Source organism: Papaver somniferum, chromosome 3, assembly GCF_003573695.1.
Source record: "Papaver somniferum cultivar HN1 chromosome 3, ASM357369v1, whole genome shotgun sequence".
NCBI classification, from domain to species: domain Eukaryota; kingdom Viridiplantae; phylum Streptophyta; class Magnoliopsida; order Ranunculales; family Papaveraceae; genus Papaver; species Papaver somniferum.
The window spans coordinates 125,565,017-125,579,774 of NC_039360.1; the positions used below are offsets into that span (position 1 = coordinate 125,565,017).

General features: G+C 36.0%; 2 long non-coding RNA genes across 3 annotated transcripts; both read left to right on the forward strand.

Annotated features, from left to right (window-relative positions):
• Window positions 1–320: 320 nt before the first annotated feature.
• Window positions 321–2,178, forward strand: LOC113361603. The gene is made up of 3 exons (XR_003365212.1): window positions 321–442; window positions 1,276–1,365; window positions 2,100–2,178. It is a non-coding gene; the product is annotated as an uncharacterized LOC113361603 (long non-coding RNA).
• A 7,062-nt stretch (window positions 2,179–9,240) lies between these two features.
• Window positions 9,241–14,242, forward strand: LOC113357293. 2 transcript variants are annotated; one of them, XR_003363557.1, is made up of 5 exons: window positions 9,241–9,410; window positions 10,805–10,941; window positions 11,125–11,174; window positions 12,844–13,180; window positions 13,270–14,242. It is a non-coding gene; the product is annotated as an uncharacterized LOC113357293 (long non-coding RNA). The 2 variants fall into 2 exon arrangements; XR_003363556.1 differs by lacking the exons at window positions 10,805–10,941; window positions 12,844–13,180; window positions 13,270–14,242 and having other exon boundaries at window positions 11,125–11,561.
• The last annotated feature ends 516 nt before the right edge of the window (window positions 14,243–14,758 follow it).

Sequence of the window (14,758 nt, forward strand, 5' to 3'; positions counted from 1 at the left end):
TGTAATATTTCTCTCTATTGTAATGATGACTGCACACCGAGTCTTCCAGTTTTGTAAGAAGCACAAGAAACAACTGAATTCTGTAGGCTTTGCGACATAATCAGAAACCATCTTGCAAATGTTAACAAATACAAGGACCAGAAAGACATACCTGACTAATTGAGATTGAACTTTGGCAGGTATGTGGAGAATAATTAGTTCCATAGTCCAAGTATTTGCGTGGAAAAAACTACCTCGGTTCTCTATCTGAATTTTGTTATCTGATCTTGTGCAGGAAGCTTTTCGTTTTGTGTAAGACATTCATGGTTTGATGTATGGTAAAGAAAACTCCCAAGCCATAAGTGATGGTCATTTATTATGGCAAGCTGACGGAGATGTTCCGGGTTTCGAACTATCAACTTTATAATGCATATGCATGGTCCAAACTGTTCTCACGACAAAGGTAAATAATTACGAAACACATGTTCCACCTTGTTCTAGTATTCATAGTGTTAATGGTGGGTTTTTTGTTGGCCACCTTGTTCCAAACTGTGATTGGTCACTTTGGTTCTGTTGGGGTCTGTTGATATTACTGAGCTTTGTCAGATATTTATGGTTTGCAAGTGACTTTGCAGGGTATAGATTTTATAAACCTTGTTGATGTATATATGGTGTGAATCATGGGATTCCATCTAATAAACTCCAAAATGTGGAAAGAACCTGAGTGGATTAGTAGTATGTTGGGGGACCACCTGTATAGAGTTTGGTTCTGCAGCTGTTGGGGGTGTCCTCGTGTTAGCTTTGGTATCTTTGATCCTTAATTCATCTTTGATCTGACTTTGTAATATATTTTTACAGGGTACTGCAGGAGTTGCCATAGCTAGTGTTTTGGGAGTCTAATATGCTTATAACAGAGCACAAGTATACTTTCAACAAAGAATGTTTGTCTGTTGGTTTAATATCTGTAATCAAATGCTCTTTCTTGCCTAAGTGCATTCGGTTTTGGTTTTAGGGATGGGTCACGATTCTTGAGTTTTGGTTCGTAAAAGTAGGAAGCAGGCACAACAGTATTACATATTATACAAAGTACTGATACATCCTTGATGTGTGGTTTTCTTGTCATTACTTTTGTGTTGTTAGAACCGTCTTTTGACAAGAACATGCATCTTGGTATTGTTGCTCAAATTGGGTTATAGTAGTCAGGGGTTGATGCTAAAATTGGGTTTTTAATTGATCATGTTAAGCCTTCGTTTGGAATTGTTGGCGATGTAACCTGTGTGCTTTTGTGGTTTACAGTGGACAAAAACAATGGAGGCTATGGATATGTTTCAGCTGCTCAAGATCCTAACATGTATCCTAACCAAGGCTATGTCGGTCCTGGATATGGTAACATGTATTCTGCCAACTATTGGGTCTATATTTATACTGCCACATGATATCTTATAAATGCATTTTTTTATATATAAATTGGAATTAATTAGTTTATGGGATTCATGTATAATCAACGACTAGAAGACTAGAATTTGAGAATGATATCGTGCCAGATTGAACGTGGTATGGCTAGCTAGTCCAAACTGGTAGCTAGGATTATCTTTTAAATTTCTATATGGTAGATTGATTAGTCCTATTTTGGCAAACTACTGCAATGATATTCAAGTGGTATAGGGTAGGAGTATCGTAGCTTGTGGATTGGTTCCTTGTTTGTCTTTAAAATGGGAATACTGCGAATGTCTCCATAGAATATGATGGCTGTTACGGCGGTTGGGATGGATGGTTTTTATTTCAAATACAAAATAAATTCCATTGGGTACTGATGATAAGCTAGGAATTCTTCATGTTAAATGGGTTGTCTCCCAAATTTATTTAAAATGTCAGAGTGTCTCGTTTGATTGTGTATACTCTATTTAACTTGTAAATCTCGTTGTCTAGATTTAGACCATCCTCATCTTAACGTACATTTTTAATATCAGGGGTTTGTTATATGTGACCTAGGTTGCAATTTATAAAGATTGGCAATGCGAAAACTCGTGTTGTCTGGCTGTTCCTAAAATTATACTTGGTTATCTATGAGCTTTGGTTTATTTCATACTCAAACTGATGCATAATGGTCGATTTTGCAGCACTTGGGAACTGTAATCAAGTCTCGCATCCCAGGCCTCCAGTCGATAATTAATAAAAGTATTGCTGAACTAGAGGCGGAATTGATTCGTTTTGGCAAGCATGTTGCTTTTGATGGTGGAGTAAGTCTACCTTAAATCTCAGTCTTCAATTCAGAGCCTATTGTCTTTAGTCTTCAATATGCACTTATGAGAAAACATGCACTCAGTTATGGAGATTTGTCGTCTTTTGGCCTAATCCACTACTTGTGGTTTTTTGCAGGGTAAACTGTACCTGATTATGGAGATTTGTCATCTTTATGATGGAATTTACAAAGAACATCTTGACGGCATGTATGTAGCTGGTAGATTGGAATGTAGCTGGTGTTACTTTCTGGTAGATTGGAATGTAGCTGCCCCTTCCCACACATGTGAGTTGACAACAAAACTTGAACCTCCTTTTGTGATTTGATTTTGAGTTTTATCTGTTGCATTAGAATGATCTATCTGTTCCCCTGTGATGTCGTTACTTACAAAAAATAAAAACACATGAGTTTCCAAAGGATTCAACCCATTTCTTTGTATCTGCCTTCGATTTCCCTGTCAGCTACAGATATTAATTTTGACTAATGAGCCAACTGTTGTTTACATGATCCTTATACCTTGAACATTACATTTATGGTATTGGTGGTTGGTGTATGTTGCAGGAACGACCTTCTTTGTCGTATGTGAACCAGGGACACAACACATGGATGCTCTACTTGATATCATTTATGAAGTATTGGCTAAGTTCATCGTCATCGGAGGAGCTTATCGTTTGGTTGTTTAACATGTTGTTTTTAGCTTATTGTCTATTAGTTTAGCATCTTGTTGTTAGAACTTATTAGCTACCTAGCTTGGACATGTTTTGTATTGAGCCAAAATTTCATCTTTTTTGTGTAATTTTAAACCAAATGGATAAAGTGAATGAATGTGGAATTCTCAAGTTTGAGTTTAAATTTGGATTTCATTTGAGTTCCATTTTACTTGACCGACTTGACTTTTTTTGAGTTTCATTTGACTTAACTTTGAGTTCCAGTCAGATTATTTCAGATTTAGCCATTCAGGCATTTCAGCAAGTCTGAATTTATATTTTTTTTATATTATAATTTAAATATGAGACTCACGGCTAAGGGTCTGTACCTCGTAACCCTTAAAATCCGTCGTTATTTGAGACCCACGGCTAAGGGTCGTACAAAACAGCGGCGCTTTATCAGAGACCCCAACAGAGACGGTTGGAAATGGTCGTATAACTCGTATATATGACTTGTCCTGACGGTCGCGGAACATCTGTTTTCCACCACTTGTTAGCTTTACCATCCAGATGTATGGATGTCATCCTGGTTTTATGAGACTCCTGAATGTTGTGCATCTGGAAGTAGTATTCACACTTCTGGATCCAATTTTTTGGATTATCGCTATCAAATCGAGGGAAATCAATCTTTGGCATTCGATGAAATTGAGTAGAGTCTCGACCACCAAATTAAAAATTAGAATGAAATCCACCAGTATTAGAACCTAAAGGATCTGGATTTCTGTTTGGATCTTGAGTAGATTTTTTTTTTCTAACTGAGATTGAATACTTTTGTCTAAACTTCTTTCAATGTCAGTTTTAAGATTCAACATACTAGTATCCATTCCCGTCTTCATCGACTGAAGATCATCTTTAGTTGACATAGTACTGAGTTGTATAGATAGAGTGTTTACCTTTGAATGTAGTTTATCGATTTCGATCTGTCGTTTATTGTTGGTTTCTTGAAGCTCCTAGCAAGTTTGAGCCACCATGATGCTAGGACGGAACGGCTCTGATGCCAGTTGTACTGTACTTAGTGAAACGAGAGTGAAGGCAACGGAATTAATCTGAAATTGGACGTAGAACGAACGGAGAAGATAACTCTGCCGCAACATCCTAAACACTCATTAATTCATTCTTACCCTAAACTGGGTTTCTTATAATATAAATACTCCAATGATTGGAGGACAAACCCTAATAACAACTAATCTAAGCCAAACGCGTGTCACATTACTAACCGACAACAATTTCCAAATGAAGAGGGGACACGTTACAATTATTAAGTGAAAATTGATAAAGGCAGACGATTTTTTATTAGGGGCAGCCGCGAGTACACTAGCACAAGGAAGGTATATGACAAAGTATTACTAAGAACATTGAAAAATGGATTGATACGAAGTTACGAACACACTAAATTGAAAACAGAGGAAAAATTAAAGATAGAAAGGGAAATTAATAATAATACCATGTACTCTGCATATAAAAATTTACTGAAAAACAAGTCAGGGCCAAAATCACATGTGTCATGATCTCTTCTTCGTTTTCTTCTCTGGGGAACTACATTAAACCTCTAGATCTCATATGAAATAGTTTTTTCCGACGGGGGAAGGTGTTGTTGTTGTGTCAATTAAGAATACGGTACTTACAGTTGGTGGTGGGATCATTGAGAGATGGAAAAGATCATGCTGGCGGAAGGAAGAGAGACATAAATGTTAAACGTAGCTGGGGGTTATATCTTCAAATAACTAGAATTTGTGTAGCAACTTCTTAAGAAAATCGAACAAGTGGACGCCATGCATTTGGTACGCTCCCACGCTGTCCACAATTGAATGGACCGATATAGTGACCTCCACAGTTGTTTCCAAATGTAGCTAAACACAAAAGATTTCTTAGCTCCAAGTTACCCGTTAGTAACAATAACATTAGGATTAAATGTTCGGTGCACTTGACTGATAGATGATTGAAATATAACCCATCAGTTGGACATGTCTTCAGAGTATTATAGAAAAACCTCTATCTTCTCTGCATAATCGTATTTTCCAAATAACTCTATGAAACTTTTTTTCTTCAATCTTCTCCATCTCCAAACCTAGATTTGCTCGGAGTTATCCGAGATATCAGATTTTCCGAATAGATTTGGGTTTGTGTAATTATTTTTTTAGTGTTTTCAATAAAAAATCACATTATCTGTGATTTTAGATTTTAGGGTTTGTTTTATTTTTTAGTTTTATTGTTGATATCTCATGACTTTTCTATGTCATGCAATATTCGCCATTAGTGCGATTTTCTATAACCTTCAGGCATTTCAATTGGAACCCGATGATATATTCAAGTATATCTTCGAAGACAATCAATTTCAGTGTGACGATGATCAAGATTCAATCAAACAAGATCAATGGCTACTGGAATTATCCTTTTTATAAAGGATTTTCTCTTAATGAAGAAGAAGAATTTTCCAGATGGTGGATGCAGAATCAAAACACCTTCCCTCTGATTACATTGATTACTTCTATGATCAACAATTATGTACTTTTGTTATATTACAATTCATATGTTCTTGTAATATTTTGCTTTTGTACTTTTTTGTTGTATCTGTTTGATGTACTTGAATTAGTCTGTTCATGGCTTCCAATTAATATAATCTAAAAGAGGTTCTTCCTCTTTTTTTCTTCAAAAAAAAAAAATGGACATGTCTAGGGTCAATATAAATATATGGCGTTTCAAAACGAGTAGGCATGCCCCCATACATATTTTAGCGAACATAATTTTCATCCTATCAAAATAACAACAACAACAGCATAAAACAGTATTTTCATGGACTTGTCTTGCGAGCCTTGCAATTGTTTCTTCGCGGGTCCTCATCACGCGCAGTCATCTTTTGGTCGCCCTCCACTGCTACAACAAATTTATGGTTTTCGTTACATAGATATGTTATTCCATAATTGGTTTGTAGAAATGTGATGGAGACCAAAGTGATGTATGGACGTCGGGTTATCTGTCGGCCTCCCCACCGCTCGCGGTCATCTAGTTGTAAACCCAAATTTCTCTTCGTAAACCTGAATTTTTCTTCTCCAAGTCAACATAATAGTAATAGGCGAATTAGTGAATAATCAAACATGGGGAGAAAGAGTATCTAATTTTTTTATTTTTATTGTTTTTGATAGTTTTTCTATCGGCGGATTTATAGTTCTTGATCTAATGATGAATCTAACATAGTTTTTATCCCGTTTGATTTGATTCACCAGTCACCACATCCGATATTTTTATCGCCCTTCTTTAAATTGAATTGTTTTCTTTTTAACTAAAAAATATGGAATTGTTTTTTTTTATGAAAGATCATGGAATAAGATTGATGATGTGACTCAAATTGCCAAAAAGAAAAAAAAATCCAAAAAATAAATAAATCTTTGATTGATTGACCAAATCACCTTTAGCTTCTATTTTTTTTTACAGTTTTTTATAGATTTAGATGAAGAAACAAAGTACTCATGTGATCACAGTAGCAAGAACAACATCGGTTTACATCAATGGGATTGACAATGATTGTAACTGGTAATGGACAAGGTTAATTTTGTCCAACTCATACAAATTTATTAAATCTCCCCATATTGGTGAGTCAACCACGATTTCTGTGTTTCTTAAATCCGTTTTTGCTCTCCCTCTAACAAAAAAAAACATAAGTACTTGTTCTGTGCCGTACATACATATTTTGGTTCGTGCCTGGGATGTAGAATACTAGAATTGTTACCCAATTAACCCTTGAAATCCATAATTTATATGGGCTGATACCAGCTCTACTAAGGGATGATACCAGTTCATATTGAACAAAAAGATCCTGGAAATCCTGACCATCGGATCGATGGACCGGTATCAGCCCCTAGTAGAGATGGTATCATCCCATATAAATCATGTAGAAATATCTCCATGGTTTTTTTCCCATGATCTTGGGCATGTGTCTGTAAATCGTTCTAAGGAACCATGTTGGTGGGTTCTTCTTCATGGCCACAACAATCCTTCCTTATAATAATGGAAAGTTTAATGAAGGGCCACACTTTCGATTCTATGTTTAAGAAAGTGCCATTGTTTTTATCAGAATTTATAAAATGCCACGCTGTTGACCTTTTCCATCCCATTTTTTTTTTGAGAAAACGGCTAACGGAAGTTGAAGTATACGTGGCAATGATTCAACCTTGTTAAAAGACATCAAAACCCTCAAATTACTTGACTCCGACCTAACTAAATCGCATCTTCATCCAAAACGCCGCAAGAAAAAAACAATCCGAAATTGTTGAAATCCCCAATGTTTTTCAGTGTATATCATGCCTGGGATGTAGTCATGCACCACAAGAAGATTCCTGTTAATGCTCCATGGCCTCTCATCAATAACCTTGTTTAACAAATTCCGGTCATTAAACTTGAAGATCATTATGTTGGGATCTGTTTCAATGATTCTAACATCATCAGTAGTCATGAATGGCCATGTAAAGCCAATATACTTAGCCACTGTATCAGCTTTCATCCTTCCTTCAGAGATTATCTTTCCAATTGCGCTAGCCTCCCATTTTGTGTCTTCATCAGCTTCAGAGCTTGCTACTTGACTAAGATCTGCAATTTCAGAAACGTCTCCCAGATCTAAAACAGCTTGCTTAAACTTATTAACCAAATCTCCAACTTATGTTGAGTTTTCGTCTGCCATGTTTTGATGTGAACATCATAGAGTTTGGAATAGCAATGTGGAGGTTAACTTATTGAGGTTAACTTATTATGGAATAAGATTGATGTTGTGATCCTGTGACTCAAATTGCCAAAAAGAAAAAAGAATCCAAAAAATAAATAAATAAATCTTTGATTGAATGAGCAAATCACCTTTAGATTATATTTTTTTTACATTTTATTATAGATTTAGATGAAGAAACAAAGTACTCATGTGATCACAGTAGCAAGAACAACATCGGTTTACATCAATGGGATTGGCAATGATTGTAACTGGTAATGGACAAGGTTAATTTTGTCCAACTCATACAAATTTATTAAATCTCCCCATATTGGTGAGTCAACCACGATTTTTGTATTTCTTAAATCCGTTTTTGCTCTCCCTCTAACAAAAAAAAAACATAAGTACTTGCTCCGTGCCGTCCATACATATTTTGGTCCGTGCCTGGGATGTAGAATAATAGAATCGTTACCCAATTAACCCTTGAAATTCATAATTTATATGGGGTGATACCAGCTCTACTAAGGGATGATACCAGTTCATATTGAACAAAAAGATCCTGGGAATCTTGACCATCGGATCGATAGACCGGTATCATCCCTAATAGAGCTGGTATCAGCCCATATAAATCATATAGAAATCTCTCCATGGTTTTTTGCCATGATCTTGGGCATGTGTCTGTAAATCGTTCTAAGGAACCATGTTGGTGGGTTCTTCTTCACGGCTACCACAATCCTTCCTTATAATAATGGAAAGTTTAATGAAGGGCCACACTTTCGATTCTATGTTTAAGAAAGTGCCATTATTTTTCTCAGAATTTATAAAATGCCACGCTGTTGACCTTTTCCATCCCATTTTTTTTTTTGAGAAAACGGCTAACGAAAGTTAAAGTATACATGGAAATGATTTAGCCTTGTTAAAAGACATCAAAACCCTCAAATTACTTGACTCTGACCTAACTAAATCGCATCTTCATCCCAAACGCCGCAAGAAAAAAACAATCCAAAATTGCTGAAATTCCCAATGTTTTTCAGTGTATATCATGCCTGGGATGTAGTCATGCACCAGAAGAAGATTCCTGTTAATGCTCCATGGCCTCTCATCAATAAACTTGTTTAATAAATTCCGATCATTAAACTTGAAGATCATTATGTTGGGATTTGTTTCAATGATTCTAACATCTTCAACAGTCATGAATGGCCATGTAAAGCCAATATGCTTAGCCACTGTATCAACTTTCATCCTTCCTTCAGAGATTATCTTTCCAATTGCGCTAGTCTCCCATTTTTTGTCTTCATCAGCTTCAGAGCTTGCTACTTGATTAAGATCTGCAATTTCAGAAACGTCTCCCAGATCCAAAACAACTTGCTCAAACTTATTAACCAAATCTCCAACTTGTGTTGAGTTTTCGTCTGTCATGTTTACTGTATCGACCCTTTAAATTTTCGTTGGGATTTGAACCCTAGCCTAACCCGGTATAGATGTCTTAACTAAGTGGTTATCCCTTAGCAATATCAGTAAGCGTGATTAGTATATACCTTGTAGAACTCTCGAAAATTTTGTTTTAGCATGACTGCCACGCGACAAACATGAGCCAGTTTGGGCCATTTATTAAACCGACTCTAATTTCTTAAAAGAAAAATCCCATTTTCTTTTCTTTGTTCTTCCACGTTCTCTTTCCTCTCACCAAATCTCATCTACTGATTTTTCAAGACGATCTCAAGCAAGAGGAACTTTTGGATTTTAAGCAACCCACTCTCCAATTTCAGCTAGCAGTCGTCCCGCAAAGGTAGGGGGTTCTGTCTCAACTTTTCATTTCATGTTTTCTCCACTGTTTTCACTGTGATTAAATTGTGCTTTGATTCGCAAATTTTGATTTAATTATTTTTATTTCCTATCACTTTTCTGTAGTAGCTACTGTTATTTGATTTCAATGTCTAAAGGTAAATGTTGCTTGTCGTTGCCGAGAGATCCATTCTTACTAATTAAATTTTCAGTTAATTTACTGTGTTGAACCTTGGTCTCAAATGTCACTTTCATTTTCAGCTACTGTTTCATTTCGTTTCACCACCTCTGTGTCATTTTTGGTTCGATAAACTAAACCATGACTTGAGAGCATCTGTTTTCAGTTGCAAAACATTTTCAAAACTATTACAATCCATGCAATTTAATAATTGGTGATTTGGGTTGTCTTCTAAATCATGAACTAGACAAACTTTCCTCGTAAACTTTCTTCAAAACACCCATGCATTTGGTTTCCTTTGAACTGTTATTCATTTTGAAATTGGTTTGAAATCCATTAATTCTTTTTGCTTTAACTCTTATATATTGAACTGTGCATAATCTTGAATGGATTAAATGATTTCGTAAAGATTAAAATGAATTTTGCAGCTATAGTGCTTTCCCCAACTTAAATCCAGTTTGGCATTGAAATTTATGAATTTGTTTATCACCTGTTTGTGAAATTGACCCAAAGAGTTTTCGATTTGAAACTCAACTGTTAAATGAAATTTGTAATTATTTTATGGATTTTGCATTTTATCTCCCTCCCACCCTTCAATTAAAATATCCAACTCATTGATTTACCTTGCATTTCAAATATTTTAAACTTCAGCTCAACGTTTTGTCTTTAGTGTCTTCCTAAAAGCCCTGTTTGCATATTTTCTTAGATTAAAAATGATGGTTTTAAATAGTTACTCTGTGCTTTAGTTTGAAGTACAATATCTTGCTATTTTGTATTTTAGGGCAAGTTTTTCAAACAGGAAGTAATGGGTTGCCAATACTAAAGTTCAACTAGTCATACTATGTCCTTGAATATTAAATATCAATTTGAATGTGCTTGCATCCATACCAGTTTGCACTTGTTTGTATTTCAAACCATTTTGAACGTGTTTGAAATTTATACCCAGTAACGTATTTACGTTTTAATTCTATAAAAACTCTCTCGGCAATTAGGACTAACCTTATCAGTTGAATTTTCAAATGTGAGTATGTTGGAAATGTTTTTCCATGTTTTTGCCAGGCTATGGATACTTGAATTTCCCTTTTTGGAACTGTCTTCTTAGTAAGTTTGAAACTGCAGCGCTTAAACTTATATTGGTTAATCATTTGTTTTCGGAGCCACCTTATTGTCTTGAGATGTATGTATGAATTTACATTTTGTCGTTTTATTACGATGCGAAGCTAGGCGACTCTATTCTAAGAACGTCGGGCCTAAGTGGCACCCCACCACCTCGGTGGCAACCCGGAAGATCGTTGCGGCAACGATGGCTGGTAACCAGAACTACCCTGACGGTGGCACTGTCCATGAGAATAGTAGAGTAAATTTATTTGCGGCCTTGAATATGTTTATTATTTGTATTTGCGCAAGACTTACATTTCTCATTTTGAATTAGCTGCTGCTCTTGTCTATTTTTTTTATGTTTAGCACTGGCACTACGTTTTTATCTTTATACCCTCTACTGGGCATTCGCTCACCCCGTTTTGTGTTTTTTCCCCCACAGAGATAGGAATTGGCTTGGTGAACTAAGCTGCGAAAGCTAGGGATGCAAAGGTGGTATTTACTTTGTTGTCCTTATATATATACATGTCATGGCATAAATAAAAAAGCGGGTATTGGGAGTGATTTGGAATGGTCTTCAGTTTGCTTGGTTTGATCCTGTGTCATTTTTGTTGCACTGTGATGTTATATATATGTTCGCATCTACCAGATCTTTACATGGTTTGAATTGAAACTAGCCAGTTTCGTGTACGATGGGTCTGGTCTCGGGCTATACAGACTAGTTTTTGAATTCATTTTAGATGGTCTTGGCTTTTGGCTTTACCGACTACATTTTTTTTCCATTGTTTCATTTTGGCATTTGTTTAATCTAAAGATTAGATCTGTACAGTGAACTTCTAAGTGTAATTAAATAGCTACTTAGATTCATTTTCCTATGAATCATTATTTGCTACGTACTTCTACCCAGTATATAGCTTGTATGAATCCATTCATCTACTCTTGTGAATCTAAGCACGTACTTTGTTTCATGCTTCTGTTATGATGTTGTTTGCCGTACTTTCTCCTTAAACGCTTGATACACGCTATCTAGTCTTGCTAGCACCCTTACTCCTTGCGTATTTCTGCTGATCACACGTTAACATCTAGCAAGTATTCCAAATTCTTGTTTGAAAATCTCAAAACTAATTAGGATTAAAATTGTTTTAGTTTTCAAACTGGTGCATCGTCAAACCGATACGTACTGGCAGGTCCTATTTTTGTTTATCACTATCTGTTGGATTTGTTCGGACAAGCATTACACATTTTTCCCACTGTATAAACTATTTTCTTGTTGTATAAATTATTTCGTTTATTTTCTTTTATAACTGTTTTCATTTTCATTTCCGAGTAGCGTGACCGGGGTTTGGCCTTGCTGGACGGGTTGAAATCCAACCCGTCAGAGGGAAAATTTACCCGTCCGCTACATTTACAGTGATAAAGAATTTGGTAATGGGTTTAGAAGACTGGTTTGCAGTTGATATAGGAAAGGAGAAGATACTAGGATGTTTTTGATAGTTAAGGAGCCGTATATTTAGGCTATTCTCATTGAAACAGAATGTGATTATCTTTCCAATCAGAAAGGTAAGTATTGTAGCTGGCAATTGACCAGAGAAAAATCAGAAAAAAGAAAAAAACTTAAGTACTTGCTCCGTGCCGTCCATACATATTTTGGTCCGTGCCATGATGGCACGGGTTATACTCTAGTAAAATGAAAACTTTATGTAAGATGGAAACTTTCGAAAACTTAACACAAACGAGTGTATTCTCTAGGTCCTGTTTTTTCTCTCTTTCTTCTTCATTTCCTCAAAAAGAGGGAAAATTGAGAGTGTAGGAGGGAGAGATCGACTGAGATTTGTTTGAAGATAAATCGAAGACGAAGTTTGGCTTTGAAGATGAATGCATAAAACGGGTTTGTTAATCAATCAAACCCATTTTTTCCCCACTGTGTATCACTCACATCTATGATCCATGTAGATTAATTTTATTGTTTAATCCTAACACTGAATTTAGGGTTTTCAAAAATTAGGGTTCTTGTTTGACACATCAAATTCAGCATGTTACTTTGTGTTCAATTGTCACTTGAAATTAGGGTTTCTGCGTTAGGTTTTATGAAATTTGGGTTATATATTTGAAACAACCATATTTATGTGTTTATCTTGTATGGAATTTCTTGTTCTTTCAGGTCCAAGAAGCAGCCTTGAGGACAATGCCTGTTATTGTTGTGCCCATTACAGGGCGAATGATACATCATTTCCCGAATTCAGTGTCTTCTATCAAGAGTAAGTTTGTGTATTAGGCTAAGAGAGCTGGTTCAAAGTTGAGGGGTTGCAGAACAATCAATATCCAAGGGGTGCCAGACAATTAAGCAGCTGGAAGGCCGAGTTGCGGTGGTTCTTCAGGCAGTAGGGTTTGCACTCATCATTTTGAAGATCTTCAGCCTAACTATGCATCTTAGTCGAACGAGAATTTCATGCAGGGAAGACCGAGCCAAAAGAAAAGATAAAATATAATCTACAAAGGTTTGAGTTCTTCCCCAATCGTCATGTTCTTTCTTTCTTGTACTGCATATTTCCGACTGATGAAGGCATTTTTTTTTTACGGAGTGAAGGATATTACGTGGCAGTGGAGGTGTTTTTCGTGGTCCTCAGCTCTTTGACTTTAAATGAACTTGATTTTGTATGAGGATGATGCATGGAGAGGTGGATGGTTGCATGGATGTGTCTGGTAATAAATATTGTGAGCATTCCAACTTTGGCAGGGACTAGGGAGGAAGCTAAAAAAGAACAAAACAAGGGAAAACAAGTCAGTCCAAGCGTTACTCAATTTGTCACTCTAATTGATAAAAGAGAAATCAACTCTAGGAAATGGGAAAAGACAGAATGGATTTTTAGTGGATAGATCCTAAAGCCAAAGGAGTGGTGATTAAGGATACTGATAACACAACATGGGAGAGAAACAAACGGCTAAAGACAAGAGGATGAAGAAACAGATTCAGATGATGAAGTTGAGATGGTGAAAAAACATTAGGAGAAAGATAAATTCATTGAGAAACTCTTGAAGGGAAGACATCAATTACAAGGCTATGCTTGGCTTCTAGCAGGCTACATTCAGTTGGGAAGGAAAAATCCCAGTGAGATCGTTTCAAATGCTCTTTCTTATGGTAATATGGAAGCTGGTTCAGTAATAATATCATTTTGAAGGTAGCTGAAGCAGTCTTATTGGAGGAAACCATGGTCCCTGAGACAGTGATGGAGATAAAAGTTGCTAAGCAAATTTTAGTACTGAGAGCTCTGTCAAGGTAACCCATTTTCGCTGCTCTTTCTTTTTGTACCCAGTGTTTTTCGCTTATTTTTTTTGGTGTGATAATTTTACTTATCATGTCTTAGTTTGCAGTCTAGTTTTTTTTTTATACTTTCTTTTACTGCACAATTTCATGATTTTCCACATTTTGTAGTTCTGTTCCCATCTGCATCCTGTGTTCTTGTGTGCACAATTTTAGTACCTTCGTTTTGTGTCTGGTTATTTGTCCTGTATTTGATATACTAGTGTTGTATAGTATTGTTTTGATCCCATTTAGTCGACATGATATTGCTTTTCTGGAATGCTGAGGGTTGTAGCAAACCTCCTCTTGTCTAAGTATAGGCCTAAAATTTTTTTAATTACTGAGTCAAATATGAGCTGCATAAGATGGAAATTATTGCTTCAAGTCTGCAATTCAGAGATTGGATAACTATACCTTCAGTAGAAAGATTTTGGGGGCTCTTAGTGACTTGGAATAGCAATGTGGAGGTTAACTTATTGAGTTTTGATGTGAACATCATAGACGTGCCTATGAAAATTAGAGGTCTACTTTGTTTTTGCATTTATGGGCTACAGTTTCTCCTGACAAATACACTCAGTCACAGTGGGAGTACATTACTCAGCAATTTGAGCAATTTAGGGGTTCCTTTAATGCTAGTTGAGATATTAATTATATTTTAAGTTCGAGTTTTAGTGAAAAAGGTGGAAATGAGTCCATTTCAACCAGGGCTGGAGGATTATTTAACAATTAGGGCTGGTGGATTTGTGATTCAAGGGATTATTCAACAGCTAGAGAT